Here is a 16635-nt window from a genome sequence, read left to right on the forward strand (position 1 = left end):
TGAATAGCACGGCCAACCTCTCTGGCCTGCCATCACTAAGTAGTTGCCACAATTCCTTACCTTTACATGCTTTCAAAATATCTCAAATAGCATTTCTGTAAAATACTCTACCACTCATTGTCCTCTCCACTTCTCTACTTGTCTTCCAGAAACACATTGCTCAAGTATCCCTTTCCTTAGGAAGTGTTCCCTGATGCCCCTTCTCTGTGCTTCCAAGGCTGGAATAAAATGCTATAACAGCACTAGTCACACTACAATAACAGTGTTTAATTGTCCACTGCTCCTACTTTCTGAGGTCTAATTGCATTCCTAAAAGTCTAGTATTCAATGCTTGATAAATAGTACTTAAAAAACTATTCTGTTTGAATATGTTTTTAATGAATGAGTTTATAAAAAAGAGTTTGAGCTGGCTTACACAGCATCCAGATGGTGATAAATAGAAACATGGGTCTGAGCTCAGGAAGGAAGATATGGCTCATGCTAGAAATAATTTTATCCTAAATTTAGGCTTGTTACTTTGGCAGATTAAAATAAAATTCATTATCAAATAGTTTGTGGATGGACTGACTACTAGGAAAAGTAACATTTTCTTCATGTTGCTAAATCCAAAATGCACTTTTTAATTCCCAACTTTATGATTTCTCAGCTTCAATCAACACAGTTTTGGTTTTATTCCCTGGTTTCAAGAATACCAAGGAAAATTTCCCCCAATCTCTGATACCACCTTCTCATTCTTCTTTGCTTTTTCCCAATGTTTAAATGTTGAAGACTCATAGAAGACTAAGTCTCTTTATATTCTCTCCCCTTGGGCAGTCTCATCCCCCGTCTCCCACACTAAGACATCAATTTTAAGTTATATACTGATTATTCCCAACTGAATTATCATAGTTCTTCCCCTAACCCAGCTTCCCAGAAACTAATAAACAAAAAACTGCTCCTCTCCCAGTATTATATTAGGCACAAGAACCATTAACCCTGCAAATTAGGCTTCTTCTCTCCCTAGACCCCACATCTATCTGTCACTAAATCTTACCAATTTTACTTCCCAAAGATGTGTCAAATCAGCCACTTTCTATCATGGCTATCTTGGACCAAACTTCCATCATCTCTTGCCTACATTAGTAATAGCTGAACTCAATTCTACTCAAAGTATGGTCTATGGGCCAACACTGGTCCACAAACTATTGTTATTGGTCTGAAACAAGGTAAATACAGAAATGGAGAGGAAGCATTTAGTAATTTTTATTGCAATTTGACACAGCCACAACATTAATTTTATTGTGTGTTACTGAAGTTCCTAGTATGGATTAGAGACTAAAAACAAAATGGGTCCTTCACCACATGTAAATTTCAGAAGCCCTGGTCTAACTGATCTCCCTGCATTTACACTTGCCTCTCTCCAATCTGTTTAAGCAGCCAAGTGATGTTTTTAAAGCAAAAGTTTAAGTAACATTCCCCAGTGGCTTCCCACTGCTCTTAGGATTAAGCACAAAATGCTTAGCAATGATTGGTCATTATGATCTGCTTCACTCTCATTTCATCACCCAGCCTTATGTGCTAAGGTCCAGCAGCCACAAAACTTTTCAGTTCTAGAAAGCTGAAATGGACAACATCATTTGGGTAACTCCAGTTCATCCTTCAGATTTCATCCTAAAAGTAATTTCTTCAGAGCAGTCCCTGATACATTAGTGGGCTTTCATTGTTTACAATAATTTTCCTTTGTGGCTGTAATTATTTTTTTTGTTATTGTTTAGTTTCTTTATTTCCCAACAGACTTGCTTCCATAAATACAGGTACACTCTTTCGATTAACATGTGTCACAAGAGCCTAGTACAGTGCTGGCACAGATCAGTTTTCAATAAACTTTTCCTAAGTAAATAAATTTAAGTCAGGAAACAAAATGATAAGCAGGAACACCAAATGCAAATGCCTTCAATCTCTAGTCATGTATAAGTCTTGGGACAAGTCTGTGTGCAAAGAACTTTACAAAGTTTACACATGTTTTTTACTTCCTTAAACAACCTAAAAAGACCAGAACCATCACAGTGGAGATTTAAACATCTTCAGAAAAGAGAAAACCTAAAGAAACTAGTAAGGTCTGTGAGGCAAGAAAAGGTAACAGATTCTACAACCAGATTGCATGTCTTCATTGCTTACTTAGCTGGCTGATTCTGGAAGTAATCTATTTCTCAGGTTCCTCATTTATGAAATGGAGATATAAAAAGGCCTTCTTCAAAAGACTGTTATGAGGTTTTAAACAAGTTAACATATATAAGTCATTTGACTTGTAGGTATCACAGGACCTGACTGTGTTTTTTAAGGTTAGGGATTATCACTATCTTTAATATTACTGATATTTCTCTTTTAAAATGCTTCATCTGCTTACCTGCTTACAGTCTATCAATGCCACATTAAAGAAATTACAAAAACGCAGTCTGTATTACTGTTCTCTGTAGAAACAATAAATTAATTTATACAGTAACAAAATATGAATCATTTCAACATCAAAAAGGTCAAATTTAAAAAGATCAAGAAGGCAGCTTTCCATTCTTACTTCCTCTCTCACAATTAATCTACCAATAGGCAAACCATGTCAAGCTAAGAAGTGATGATAAAGAATACTGAATCCTTACCATGTGCCAGGCACTGTTGTATTTAACCTACATTAAGTCATGCAATCACCATCACCATTATCAGGTACATTACTAAGCCCATTTTATAGCTGTAAGAACTGAGGTACAGAGAGATTAAATAACTTGCCCAAGGCCAAAGCTGGAAGATGGCAAGGCACGGTTTCAGAGCCTGACAGTTCAGCAACAGCATTTGAGCTCTTAACGACTAGGCACCATTTCTCCCAAGAATGACAGGATAATAATTTAAAATATTCCACCTTTCCCATCAAGGCAGGAGAGAGATAATTTTCCAAGGTATAAACCTTTTATTACTTAAGACTCCAGTCTAAGAAAGCAGATTCAGCTTTAAGGAAACACTGAGAAGACAAGTGTTGGAACAATTGAGGCCCAGAATTATTCAGATATAGACAAAGCATCAGAAGCCTCAAAAGTATGGCTGAATGACAATTCAGAGAAGCCAAATTTGGGAAAAGCAAAGGGTAAATCTTGATTTCTACTGATATAAGAATGCACTCCTTGAGGGAGAGAATCCTACCATCCTTTTCCCTTTATGTGATTCAGTACACAAGTACATAGACTCAAGAGGAGGAATCAGGAGAAAGGACAGCGAAAGGGAATACAGAAGGAAATCAAGGCTTGGGCTCTGTACTGCAGTTAGCTTGATGTACTCTGGTGAATGTGAGAGAATTTAAGAGGGCAATGTGTACGTGGAGGTAGGGAGGTTAAGGGTATGACCACCGTTGTGGAGGAACTCGGTGGCCTGCCTGGGGAGCCGAGAATTCACCCTACAATGGGCTAATCCGGACGACAATTTCGAGTGTATATGTTTGGGATGAAAGATACGGATGTGGACGCAGGTGGGGAGCGGGTGCAGTTTCTTGCTTTGGGCGGTACTTCGGGTGGGAAAGAGAAGTGACAGGTATAAAGGGGCGGGAGTTGAGGCACACAGGTATTAAGAAGGAGAGAAACTGGGAAAAGAAAAGGGGCGAAGCTTGTGGAGGAAAGTCATGGAGATCCTGGTAGGCGGGGGCTGGGAAATCAATGTGGCGTGCGGGGGTGCCGGGGGAGGCGGACCGGAGTCCCCAGGGGAAGCAGAGACTCAAGAGAAGAGGGCGGTCCGGGGGGCGGAGGAGGGGGCTGAGGGGCGGAGGCGGGAGGCAGCCCCCGAGAAGGGGACGGCAATGCTGCCGGAGCGGCGGTCCCGAATCCAGAGGAACAGGGGGGCAGTGGGTGAGGAGGAGGCCGCCTCAACCGGCGCAGCCGCGGCCGGGAGGAGAGCGAGCGAGCCTCTGGGGCTGCGGCGGGGGCCCCGGAGGGGGAGGGGCACCTACCCGGACGTGCGGAGCGGCGGCCGGCAGTCCCCGCAGTGGCTCCTCTCAGGCTGAGGCGGCGGCCGTGGCGGCGGTGGTGATGGCGGCGAGTCCCTGTGGCGGCCGCCTCCGCCGAACCGCATCCCTCCTTCCCCGTCCGCCTTCCTTATCTCCCGCTCCTAAACTTCTTCCCTGGGATAAACAAACGCGCCGCCAGGGGCGGCCGCCTCCGCCGTTCCCGCCCCCACGCAGCGCACCCTCTACCGCCCTCCCCGGGCCCGTCCAGGCGCAGGCTTCCGAGTTGCGACTCCGGCCCAACGCCTGCCAGAGCGCGTGCGCGCGGCAGCGGCGTGGGCTCGCGAGGCTCTTCCTCCCTCCCTCCCTCCCACTCCGGGCACTTCCGGGCCGGCCGGGTTTTGAGAGAAGCCGCTTCCGCCTTTTCTGTTGCGAGGTGCTGGGCTCCCGGCCGCAGTCAGGACCGCTGTGGAGGGCGGGGGCCGACCTCGCCGAGAGGACCAGCCCTACACTCCCAACCTCTTCGGCCCAGCAGAAAACTTTCCTTGACTAAAGAAGTCACCGATAACGCCTCCTAACTGGTCTACTTGACCCACGTAGGGTGCGACCGTTAGTGCGCACGATTTCCTTGGGGCTGTCCCAGGCTAGAAAGCCAAGGGACAACTTTTACTGAGCCCCTGCTGCAAGCCCATAACTTTATGAAGTAATGAAACGATAACAGCTGTATAGTCTCTAACAAGAAGTGGAGACAACTCCAGGTAGACAAATGAAGTGCTACGGTGGAACGGTTTTCGGTAGAGGAGACGAGGCTCACTGGAAGCCCCAGGCCTAGGCGGGCTGGGGTCCGCCGGGGGGCGGCTGAGGATGCTGGGCAAGCGCAGGAGGGCCGGCGCGCCCCGAGGCGAGACATTGGTAAATAGAGCCCTAGCCAAGCAAACGTCTGTAGAGTTGAGAAGAGTGCCTCATGGAGTTTAAGAGAAAGAGGTGACAACAGAACTTCATTCAGCACGTCCATGGGAGAAAGCTACTTGATCTAGCTGCCAGGAATATTCTCATTAAAGAGGTTTGAGGGGCTAAAAATTAGGCTTTGCCAGAGCGGGCACAAATATAACTTAAGTACCCCATCTCCTTTGCACATCAGTGAACTGACTGCTTCCCTTGTTTCCTAAGAAAAGGAGAAAAGAGTGGAAGAAAACCATTTCCGTATGTGTTGAACGCTGTAAGCACAGACTTGTTTTATCTTTTGTTAATCCTCTCAACTTCTTAACAGCTTTGTGGTAGACGTTATTCCCACCTTACAGATAAAGCAACTGAAGATCAAAAATAGTAACTAAATCATCCAAGAGTTAGTAGGGTTTTAATGCTGGGAAAGCAGATCCCCCTTGCTTCTGATCAGTACTGCATTGGGTTACAATCTTATGTATTAAACACACGATAAGTGGGATACAACTAGCACGAAAGATTTTCAAAAAAAATAGTAAGATCAGCATAACCAGAGTCCAAAGCTGCCGTAGATCAAGAGTGAAAAAACACGTGAAAGTGAGCATTGGTGTGCTGGGGACTGGTGCTGACAGGAAACATCAGTGTAAATTTTCACATTCTCCAAACATGAACAATAGTTAAAACTTCACTTTACTCGTGGGTCCTGTGTTAACTTTATGATATGTAACAGAAGCAGTGAAAATTACATAGTTTTTGCCCAGGCCTTTCAGCCATTTCAACCCATTAGTATTATATCACATACTCTCTCACTAATCCATCATCATTAGACATTAACAAATGTAATATGCTCTAGGAATCAAATCCTCCCAAGTAGAGTTAAGAAATGAGTGGTACTTGATGACCGTTGACACTTGGATTCTACTTGGGGAGGAGTTAATAAACTTCCACCACAGTGACGTCAAAGATCTCAGGGTATTCTCAGTCTTTTCCCTAGGCTTTATCTCTTTGCACTGTTAAGATACACCATTGTTTTCCTTGAAATATTTGATGACTTAATCACTGATAAAGTAATAGTAGTAAGAATAATTATGGCTTGTAAATAATACTAATGGTTTGGCAAAGTAAAAGATAGTTCTGTGGTCAGAAAGCTTGGATTAAAGCTTGTTGCTATATTACCAGTCCCCTAAAGAATTACTTTCTTGATTTGATTTCCTACTTACTGGATACCTACTGGAAAGCTAGACTATTACTGCCATGTGTAACTTTTGAAAATAGAAAAATAAGTAACAGCTTTATCACTGGTATGGAAGATACTGTGCATCCACCAGTCATGTATCAGGCTTGCATCCCTTCAGGCATTAGCCATGAGGATCATCCAACTCCTTAGACACCAAGAAATGTTATGGTACTCATTTTGCTGCTCATTGTCAATTTTCTGGAGGAAGCCAGTCAGACTCCTCAGTGGATGTGAATGACTTAGAAGTTGTACTTTCTGTAACTAATAGGTTGGCAGTTAGTGAGGATCCGAAGAACCATTCTCTGAGCTTAGTGAGCACAGATGAGAACCGACTATAGACCTTCTTGCCCTGACCCTATGAGGCTCTGCCTGAAGAGCCAACCAAGCATCCCACTCTGGTATTTTAATGACAATAGCATCTTCTTTTTTCTAAATTAAACATCACAGCTGCTGTCATTTCATGGCTGGGTACACACAATGGATTCACCACTGCCTTTTATACCACCATATGTTTTGTATTATCATTTTCCAACTGTAGTTGTCAAAAATTAAATCATACAGAGACAAATAGTTCACAAATTCATTATTCTGTTTAAAGCTCAAAAAGTAGTTATATGCTTGTTAGCAAACATTATATACGTAACGAATCCTAAGTGATGTGTTCCTTGAGCTTCTCTGGACATTTTGTTTATACTTCTCCCTTGTAATTTGGTCCACCAAGCTCTTCTTTCTTAGTGAGCTGGCTTCCACATATTTTTCTAACCATTATCCCCTCCTACCTTAAATTTCTTCAAGGGAACCAAACTCAGGCATTACTTCCATAAATTAACACTTGCGGTCAGACATTTAAAATAACATTTAGCTTTTGGAATTTATGTGGAGAGAAAGGAACAACTCATTTGCTAATTATTTTTCACTGTAATAAATATTTGGCCTTGGATCTAGAATAAAAATCTAAAACCCTTGTTTAGTAACTTGGAAGTTTTCTTACACATTATTTCATTTTCTCTTCCCAGGTCTCCATTTCTTTCTGTATCTGGCTTTTCACATTGCTTGTGAATTTCTAGTTTTGTAGTAGTTCAGCATTATGTGATACTTTTTAAGGACCTAAAACTTCAGAACCATAGCTTACACTACAGAACTCACTTACAACCCTTGTGTAGTGCTACTATAGAAATAAGGGCTAGTAAGTGTGATATACTTATCACTTAGAAATCTTTCCCAGAAAACTGAGAACAAGGCCCACCCAGGATTCTGAGAATAGGATCATTTTTATGTCCTTTGTTTTGGTCCTTTATTGGCTGCCTTATTTTCATGTCCTCAGCCACATTATGTCATATGTTACAGGATGCTCCCTTGTTTTAAATTAAATATACATTCAGATATTTAATGCTTTGGTCCTTTGGCTATGCTGTTGGGTCTATCATAGGAGGGATGCTTTTTGTTGTTTTTCTTCTATCTCCATATGAAGATTAAGGGTTGAGTTGCAGTTCACTAGCTGGAATACTGTTACATTGTATAGCCATTCAAATAAATATGAATTTTAATCAGGCTTGAAACATTTGAGGCTCTTAAAACAGTAATCCCTAGATTCTGGATCAAAAATTCCCCAATGAATTAGAAACATCATTACTTCTCCCTAGGCAATACAGCATCTTGGAAAAATCTTCATTACCCTACCTGCAAATCCTCTATTCAGAATGTAAGGGGAGAAAAACAACACAAATGAAGTCTACTACAAGATTATCCAAAGCCTCTGCTGCATCCCCCAAGGCATGCCCAGAAAACTCTCATCCCTCATCACTTACAGTTGCTGGATACACATGGTGACTGCTTCCATGATCTGGTAGTCCCTGATGACCTCTCTTCTTCAGCTTCAGCTTAGCCAACTAAGCTCTTTCTCTACTGGTGCCCTGGGTCTGCCTGTTTTGCTCTCAGGTAACCAAGAAGTTGCAATTGATTCTGGACCCTGGATATATCCCAGGGGAAGCCTAGATCTTTCCACTGTGCTCTCCAGCCAGTGGTCACCAGTCTCTGCAGCAGCTCCAAATGGCTCTCCTTTATGTCTCCTATGTCATCACAGTGTATCTGGGTCAGGATCTTTGTCGCCTCCCAGAGAGAAATATCCTTCAGCCTATCAGGGCAGTTTTTGGCTAGAGTTTAAACATTTGCCTCTGCAACACCCAATGGGTTGTGTTCCCTGTCTCTCTAGGTGCCTTCTGAAAATTAGGGTCACTTCACTCTACCTGCCTCTGACCCAGACAAGAAACAGCAACTCCATGGCCATCTTCTCTGGACACACTAAGGAGCCATTCCTCTGCATAAACTTGGGTAGTCTTCTGTCTCTCTCAGACTAAGGCACCCCTCATCCCAAGGGGGGTGCATGTAGAGATGGACCCTGCTCCCAGACCAGCAGTCTAGAAGTCTTAGCGGGCCCCTTGGGTGAGTTACTGCCATGTTTCTGGGATTGCCCCACAGCCAATCAGACAGTAGGTGACCCAGGAGTCTTGGAACCTTGGTGCCTCAGTGTTCTTTGCTGGTTTTCCACCTCTGATGTCTCAGAAGGGTGAAATTTTGTAGCTCAGCCTTCCCTGTCTGCTGCCTCCCTGCTTTAGAAACTTAGCTCTGTTGTCTGGCTGTTACCAATTCTACATTCATACCCAACACAACACTGAGTGGCCACCTAACTCCAGATGGTTCTCTGCTATTCAGAGCCCTTTGCTGAGAGCCTGCCTGCTGTATTGGAAACCCTGGTATGGCTATTTCCAAAATTAGAAATCAGGGACACTTGCCTGTACCTCCCAGTAGTGGGTCAAGCCCAATCTCTGCAACTGTCCCAGACACCTATCCCTAGCCCTCCCCATAACATTTCTGGCCTTGTTGATTTGTCTTTTTTCCTTCCTCTCCTTGTCTGTTCATCCTTGCCAAAGCCTTAGCACACTCTTGACCTTCTCTGCCTGAACTATGCCAGGCTGAAGAAGGGCCAACTAAAGGGCTATGTAAATCCTGGATACTCATTTAGAGGCCTCATCCCACATTCTGCCAAACACTGGAAAATGTAGCCATAGCCCACCTGAAAAATACAATGTTTTATTATGCAAAATTAAAGATATTCCTATAATTTTCCTCTTTTAAAGTATTATCTCATTTTGCAGTTTTCTTTGTATTTCAGAGCCAAGACATTTTTTCCAGCTCTCAGACAATTTGATAAAACCTGGAAAAGCTTATGAGCCCTAGGAGCCATACCTATAGTAAGAACCTGAGCCTTAAAAGGATTTTAAAAATGGCTCTGGAATGGAGGGAGGCAAGCACTTACACATTTGACTCAGTTTCAAACCCCTCCCAGCTCCCCATCATCACCTAGATTTTTCTCTTCCCCAGTTTTTAATACACAGGTTTCTCTGTTTTATCCTCTGCCTCCATCACTCACCTTTCACATGTGCTGCTCACATAGACACCCCTTTATTCCAAGTGCCAGCTGGCCTGCCTGGATTTCGTAGCATCATCAGCCCCTTTCATGGCATTCCTTCTACCATTGAGGGCCCTTAGTTATCGTCTTAAAGCACCCTCCCCACAGAAGCCTGCAGCTTTGGACTATGACTTTTGTTTGCTTGACCCTATAGAAAAGATGATGTTCTCTGCTGACTGGACTCTCCTAAGTCTGTAACTGCACCAGCTCTCTGCCCCGTTCATCCCCTCCAAGAGATAAGTCTAGTACTGCATTTTGAATGCTTCAGGCTTTCCCTGTCTGCTGGACTGATTAGTGAAGCCACTTGTTTCTGAAACAGAATAACTACGAGAAATTACACTTTACATTTTCCCACTGAAGCACTTGTTCACATTTCTCTGTACTTTGGGTGTTTCCTTCCCCAAAGGAGGTCTCTTATGCCTCAGCCACATATACCATTACTGCAGTATTTCTCTGGAGGTTTTCCTGGTCACTTACTATAGATTGAGAACATATACTAGAAGCAAAATTTCCCCCAGAAATCACCTTAGATTACATCTTTTCTAAATATTAACCATTGCTAAGCTGAAATAACCAGTAGAAGTTTGGCTTTGACTTTTCAGGATTTCTGGTTTTTACACAGTGATTCTACAATTTCAGTATAATTCTTAAAATTGAATTATGCATATTCAGTGCACACAGTGAACCAGTTAGGAGGGAGAGCCTGCAAAACATTATTGCCTCTTCAGTCTCCTTTCTCATTTGTTTTTTCCCAGAAATAAAACTAAGCTAGACTTTTAAAAATTGTGTTCTGCTATAGTCTACAAATTTAAGAGAAAAGGTGATGAATGTTTTTATTTTCATGTTATCAATAGCTTGGCATGAATTTACTTCCATTTTGAATGTGGAACCTACTGTGTGCAAAGCAGGTGTGACAAAATCGCATTTTCCTTTCTAAACATCTGTTAAAGCTGTTTTCTTTCCTTTTTCCTAAATTTGATTTCTCTTACTTGTAATCATTTAACTATAAAAGATCTGGATATTTATACAAAATGTTTTTGTGCTTCATTTCTCAAATTCCTTTTCTGAGTTTGATTTTTATTTTATTTCTTTCTTTAATTTTTTAGTCCAGGATAGACTTAAGATATGTTTTCTTTGACTTGAAGAAAACAAGATTTAGGTCTTGGAATAGTCACTTGATGCCTTGAACTAATTTGTGGTGTCCTTCCATTGGCATAATATGCACAGGATGTGTGATGGTTCTGAGCCTGTTTGCCTTCAGATCTATCTCTTGCCATTTTCCTCTGCTCATCTCAGCCAGCTCCTGCAGGGTGTTTTCTAGGCTCCTGTGTCAGCTGGTTTCCTGCTGAGTTAGGTCAATAGGAAGCATTGTCAGGAGCCCAGTAGGTCAGAAGGGAGAAGCCAGTGTATTTCTCTCTTACTCTTTGCCTTAGGCATTGTCCCCTGCAGAGACTGTCCCCTCCCAGGCTCCATCTCCTGCTGGACAAGCCTACCACAGAATCAGCCCTGGGATCCTGGCAGTACTGCCTCTTCCCTTCTGCCTGTTTAAAGTGTAATGTGCTTAAACTGTGCTTGCTATTCCCTGGATTCTTAGTTTTCCTATCACCAGTACAACGTATTCTTTGTATTAAATTCTCTATTTGAAGAGTGTAATTTCTATTTTTCTGGTTCAACTCAGCACATTTATCCATTTTATGTTTTCGTAAGGATCTTTTTCTGCTTACAGGGAAAGGGATGATTTTCACAGAGAAATAGTCATTTGAAATTTATGAATCTGTCTGTGCTTCTCCATATGGCTTGAAAATGTCATTGTTCTTTCTGCTCCTTACCTCCCATTCTTGCTTCCCATCTCCCATAATACCCTATCCATTCACTGTCCTCTCCACTCTCCATACTTAATATGCCTTCGGAAGTCTATCCCCATAGATGCACAATGATAGGCTTTTTAAATTTTTTCATTCTTTTTTTATATTGTTCTTAGAAAGAGTGTCATAGCTGTAGATAGCAAAAAGAGCTCTGGATTTTCCATCGAGAATTTGAATCTGTGTGAATTTGCTTGAATCCCTTACTCTCTTTCTACATAACAGTGCCTTTGACAGTAAAACAGGGGAAAAGATAACTTCTTCATCAGAGCTATGAGGAGCAAATGAGATTAAAATATATGAAAGGATTTTGTAAATGATAAAATGCTAAGCAAATATTATTACTTAAACACAGTAAATAAAGACTACTCTTTCTTGAAACAAATGCAATTTAAAAGTTAACAAAGATATTTCTTAATTGGAATTTATACTGAACTTTAATAGCATCACATGACCTTCACCTGACATAGGATTTCTCAACCTCCATTCTATTGACATTTGGGACTGGATAGGTCTTTGTTGTAGTGAGCTGTCTATGTATATTGTAAAATATTTAGTGGAATCCCTGCATCTATCTGTTACTTGCCAGTAACACTCTCTTCCTCAGTTTGGGCAACCAAAACATCTCTAAACATTGCCAAATATCCCTTGGGAAAAAGCAAGGAGTGAAAGCACCCCAATTTGACAATTACTGATCTAACCAAACCTACTGGGAAAAGGCCATTCCTTTGTAGTTTAAGTTGTTAAAAAAAAAATAAGAAGTTTAGTATTCCAAAGAAGATTATGGAAAAGGACTTTTAAAAATACAGTTCAATCGTGAAACATAACCTGTCTTAGAAATCCATGAACCTTAGTTATTGCCACAGCAGTGATGTGTTTAGGTATTTATGTTGTATTTTATGTTTAAGTAGTTATACTGTATATTAAGTATTTATGCTGGAGAGATTAATCATACTACTGAGTATTGTGATTGCACTACCTAACCAAGATAAACTTTCTTCATACAATTAATACATCTTGTTATTTATATTAGATATTTAAAAACTACACTAATACTTTATATCTGACTATCATGTTAATATCTTTTGATGTCATTTAAGACAAGGAAACTCAGATTGAATTTTAGCAGGGACATATATTTCAGTCATAATATGACTAATATATTCTGGGTCTGTACTTGTACAGACTACCTTGAGTAGCAGTAGTTCAATTTTATGAGCATCATGGCTAGGTCATAATCAGTAAAATCCTTCATATTATAGCAATTCCTAATAATATGCTCTTAGCTACCATTGAATTTCTAGGATACTGGAAACCAAACCATAGCTAATTAAAATATAAAACATATTCTTTTTAAAATACTGATCCCAGCTCTCCAAACATGTATTTTCTAATTTATATTGTCAACAGGTTTCTAAAACCAGGTTCCCATCTCCAATAGTGTCAGTTAGCTTTCTTCCTAGCTTAAGAAAATATTGACCAAAGCAGATTATGAAACAGGAGGAGCCAGTTGTAATAATAAGGGCTACTTTTTCTGGGAAGACAGAAGAAACATACTATTCTTGAGGTGAATAAATTGCTAAGCTTTGTGGACACACAATGTCCCCATGACTGGTAGAAAAGATATTTATTATTTTAGGAGAACTAGATTCATTTCCTCATATATGATTTTTCATTTTCCTGGTTAATCTTCCTTTGGGGAACTATGGGCCCTTTTTAGAGGGGGACCACAGCCCATAATATTACCAGCATTAATAACAACACTGTAATTATTATAATTGTAAAATTTAAAGATTTAAAAAATTTGTTTTTTAGAGATTTTTTTTTTCTAGAGTATTTCAATAAAAACAATCTTATGATTGAGGAAGGTGGTAGAAGTTTAGGTTGCAGACAGTGCAAATAAATTGGGCCAGAAAGTTAGGGCCCTCTTATTTGCTGCCATAATACTGGATTTGAATGATTTTGGACCAGGCCTTCCTCTACATTCACTGCCTTTTCTCCAGTTCATCACATATGCAATCTGGCCTGCAACTTCCCATCTATTAGACACCTGTGTAGAAATTTGGATCTCTAAACTCTGCCAAGACAAAGTTTGGGCTAGCATCCTGCACTACAAATGAATATTCCCCAGTGGAATTCTCTTGTTTTTGGAGAAGGAATCCATTTGCAGTATCAGTGTTTGCCTCATCTGCTTTTTAGGGTCTGAGAAACAAAACACTATGTAAATATACAGAAATTATCTGAGCCGGAATTCCTATTCACATCATAAGGAAGGAAGAAAAAGCATTGATGTTGGGCCATTTCAGAGTCCTTGCTGCTACTTCTAATTAAAGAAAGTTATATGGCCAGATAGTTACAGGGACTAGATTGACCCTCCTACCTGTAACAACAACAAAAAAAATAGAAAACAAAAACAAAACAGACAATGTGCATGAAATAATGGGTTTCAAGTCACTGGCTATCAGGCAGTGAAGGACAGTGATTCTTGAAAGACAAGACATGAGATAATACCTACTATTGTCCTAGTGTACTAACTTGAGAGAGCGTTCAGGCTGTGAAATATGGAAAGGTGAAGCCCAGTTAGGACCATGAATTGAAGAGACAGAGGTGAGAATCCAGAGAGATCAAGGCAGTGAGTTGATAGGATAAGTGACAAAGAAAAGAGAGCAGCACAGAAAGAACACTGGAAATCTGTAGAGGAAACCCTGTCAAATATTCAGCAGAGTCCTGATCAGCACATGCCTCTGAGGAAACTATGTAAGGCCCAGGAAGCAATCATCTGGTAAGAACAGAGAGAACTCACACTTAGGGCTAGGGATAGTGTCTGTTTCCACCAGCCTGACTGGAAAAACTCATTAATTTATAAGGCACTGGGTAGATTACTCAAGAAGGTCTTGCCTCATTATTGAGAATAGTTAGCCCTGGACTGTGAACTCCTCCCAACATGCCAAACAAACCATAAAAGCAAAACCTGAAAAGATCAAGCTATTTCCAAGTAACTTAATATTATTCCTGAGCAAAGCTCAAAAAGATTTATGAGAATTCTAAAGTATCCAGCATCCAACAAAATAAAATCCACAAAGTATTCATGCAATAAAATATTGGCAGGCAGGCAAAGATACAGGAAAATATAGCTCCTAATGAGGAGAATAGTCAGTCAGTCAAAACTAACCCAGACATATCCAAAATAGACACATGATATAATTATTAGTGAAGGACACTAAAACAGTTTAGTATTGATTATATATATTTTAAAAGTTAGAGATAAGAAAAGACCCCAATCATATTTTTAGAGAGAAAAACTACAATGCCTGTGATGAGAAATACACTATATAGGATTAACAGCAAATTAGATATGGCAGAAGATAAAATCAGTGAATTTGAAGGCAGAGTAATGGAAACTATCCAAAATGAAACACAAAGAGAAAAAAGAATCCCCCCAAATTAAGGAGCATTAGTGAGCTGTGAGACAACTTCAAGTGGCCTAATGTATGGATAATTAGAACAGTCCCCACAGGAGAAAAAGGGAAGGGGCAGAAAAAAATATTTGAAGAAATATGTCCAAAAATTCTCCAAACTTAAAAACTGTAAACCCTCAAATACAAGAAGCTCCATGAAGCCCAATCACAAGAAACATGAAAAAAATTACAGTAGTCCATCCATCATTGACAAGTTGTTCAAAAATGATGATAAGGGGGAAAAACCTAAAAGTATCCAGAGATAAAAGACATTTTACATAAAGAACAAGGATAAAAATTACAGGAGGATTTTTTATTGGAAATAATACAAGTGAGAACACAGTGGAGCAATATCTTCAATGAAAACCTGTCATCCTATAATTATATGCCTTGCTAAAATATCTTCAAAAACAACAGTGAAGTAAAGAAATTTCAAACATACAAAAGCTGAAAGAATTTATTACCAGCCACACATACTGTAATGTATTTTATAAGACATTTCCTCAAGCAGAAGTGAAATAATATAAAATGGAAAAATGAATGTACACAAAGAAAAAAGAGCTCTGGAACTTGTAACTACATAGGTAAAAATATAACATTTTTTCTTCTTATTTAGGTCCTTTAAAAGATAAAGGATTATCATTTAAACAAAAATAATAATGCACTATGGGATTTATAACATATATATAAGTAAAATGCGCAACAACATTAGCCTAAAGGCCTGGGGGAAATGGAATTATATTATTGTAAAATTATTATTGTAGAGCTTAAGTGGTATGATATCACTTGAACAGACTATGACAGGATAAAGCAATCATTAAGATTTATAGTGAATAATCCAACAAAGCAGAAAAAATTAATTCATCAAAATATAATTAATCCAAAAGGTAAAAAAAGAGGAAAGGGGAGAACAAAGAATATGTTTAACAAATGTAAATATAAACAAATAGCAAAATGATAGACTCAAACCTAACCATATTAATAATATAATTAAATATAAGTGGTCTAAACACTACAATTAAAACAGCAAAATTGTCAGATTGTATTTGAAAGCAAGATCCAACTATGTTACCTGTAAGAAATGCACTTCATACATAAATACAGAAACATATTAGAAGGATGGAAAAAGATATACTATGCTAACATTAGTCAAAAGAAAGATGAGGTGGCCATATTAATATTAGGAAAAGAAATTTTCAGAGCAAAGAATATTAATAGGTATAATCCTTCATAATCCTCATTAAATGATTTTGAAATAAAAATTGAAAAATCATAAGGATTATGATTAAAGGTAATCATAGGTTTTAAGGTAAAAACTGATAGAACTGCAAAAGAAGTAGACAAATTCACAGTTATACTCAGAGATTTCAATACTTTTCTCAATAGTAGAACAAGAATGCAGAAAATCAACATTGAATGAGAAGACTTCAGCAACTATGACCAACTTGACCTGACTGACCTTTATAATACTGTACACAGCAAAAGTGGAATACACTTTCAAGTGCACACAAACCGTCTACCAAGACAGATCATATTCTTGCCCATAAAACAAATCTCAGAAAATTCCAAAAAGTTCCAGCCATACAAAGTATGTTGTGAGACCACAATGGAAATAAGCTGGAATTCAGTAATCTAAAGGTCCTTGGAAAATTCCCAAATAGTTCAAAGCTAAATAATGTACTTCTAAATCACCCATTCATCAAAGAAGA

General features: G+C 39.6%; 1 protein-coding gene across 2 annotated transcripts in view; it reads right to left on the reverse strand.

Moving 5' to 3' along the window:
- The window catches only part of SPOPL (speckle type BTB/POZ protein like), a 97590-nt gene extending 93325 nt beyond the window's left edge, over positions 1-4265 (reverse strand). For both annotated transcript variants that reach the window (XM_036912745.2, XM_036912747.2), the window contains exon 1: positions 3965-4265. The gene's annotated coding sequence lies outside the window, so the exon portion shown is untranslated. The remainder of the gene's footprint in view (positions 1-3964) is intronic.
- Positions 4266-16635: the final 12370 nt, after the last annotated feature.

Source organism: Manis pentadactyla, chromosome 8 (genome assembly GCF_030020395.1).
Source record: "Manis pentadactyla isolate mManPen7 chromosome 8, mManPen7.hap1, whole genome shotgun sequence".
NCBI classification, from domain to species: Eukaryota; Metazoa; Chordata; class Mammalia; order Pholidota; family Manidae; genus Manis; species Manis pentadactyla.